This window comes from Octodon degus, unplaced genomic scaffold, assembly GCF_000260255.1.
Source record: "Octodon degus isolate 3935 unplaced genomic scaffold, OctDeg1.0 scaffold00115, whole genome shotgun sequence".
In the NCBI taxonomy this organism is placed as follows: Eukaryota; Metazoa; Chordata; class Mammalia; order Rodentia; family Octodontidae; genus Octodon; species Octodon degus.
Genome location: NW_004524691.1, coordinates 210,591 through 211,708, shown reverse-complemented (window position 1 = coordinate 211,708; position 1,118 = coordinate 210,591).

The following is a 1,118-nucleotide window of genomic DNA, read 5'->3' as shown; positions in this document are numbered from 1 at the left end:
AGAGACATCATAGCAGTAAATGGCATGTTATGACAAGTTGCCCATATTCAGAATCCCAGAATGACAGGCACTCCAAAAATGAAACTACAATTACAAATTACCATCAGCAGTGTGGTAGCTTCGTTCACAACTCTCAATATATATAGTTAATCAGGGTGAGAATCTTTCCAATTAACTGCTAGATTAAAAAATCTTCTAAAGGTTCTCAGGATCATTGCCTTGCTCATCTTCTACATATAACTGTATGGCTTCACATTGTCATGTTTCCTAGCTCTTCTCCTTTCCTTCTCTTGATTAGTTAGTCCTCGAGATCCTGCTTTCTTTAACTTGTATTATATCTTTCTATTTGTACTTCTTCTTTGGAGTTCTTATACTAGGGAGACTGTACAATATTAACATATGTGTGTCTGGTTTATTTCACTTATGAGTATATGTTCAAGTGGCATCCACTTCAATAAAAAGGCATGCAGTTTATCATTCTTAATAGCTGAATAATACTCCATTGTGTAAAAATACCACATCTTTCTCAACCATTCCTCAGGTGAAGGGCATCTTGGTTGTTTCCAACATTTGGCTATCACAAATTGTGCTGCTATAAACATAGGCACACATATATCCCTATGATATGTTTTCAGATCCTCTGGGAAAATTCCAAATAGAGGAATAGCTGGTTTAAAGGGGATTTCCAGACAAACTTTTCTAAGCAGTCTCCATACTAATTTCCATAATGGTTGCACCAGTCTATACTCCCACCAGCAGTGGAGAAGGGTTCCTTTTACCCCACAGCCTCTCCAACATTTGTTGTTGGGTGATTTATGATAGCCATTCTTTCTGGGGTGAGATGATATCTCAATGTGGTTTTAATTTGCATTTCACGAATGGCCAATGATGTGGAACAATTTTTCATATATTTATTCGCTTCTTTACTTTCTTCCTCTGAGAAGCATGTGTTCATCTCGGATGCCCATTTCTGGATTGGGTCTTTAAATTTTGGAGATCTAGTGTTTTTTAGATCTGTATAGGTTCTAGAGAGCAGGCCCTTGTCTGAGTACTTATTTGTCATGATTTTTACCAAATTAGCGGATTGCCTTTTCACATTGCTGGTAATTTCTTTTGAC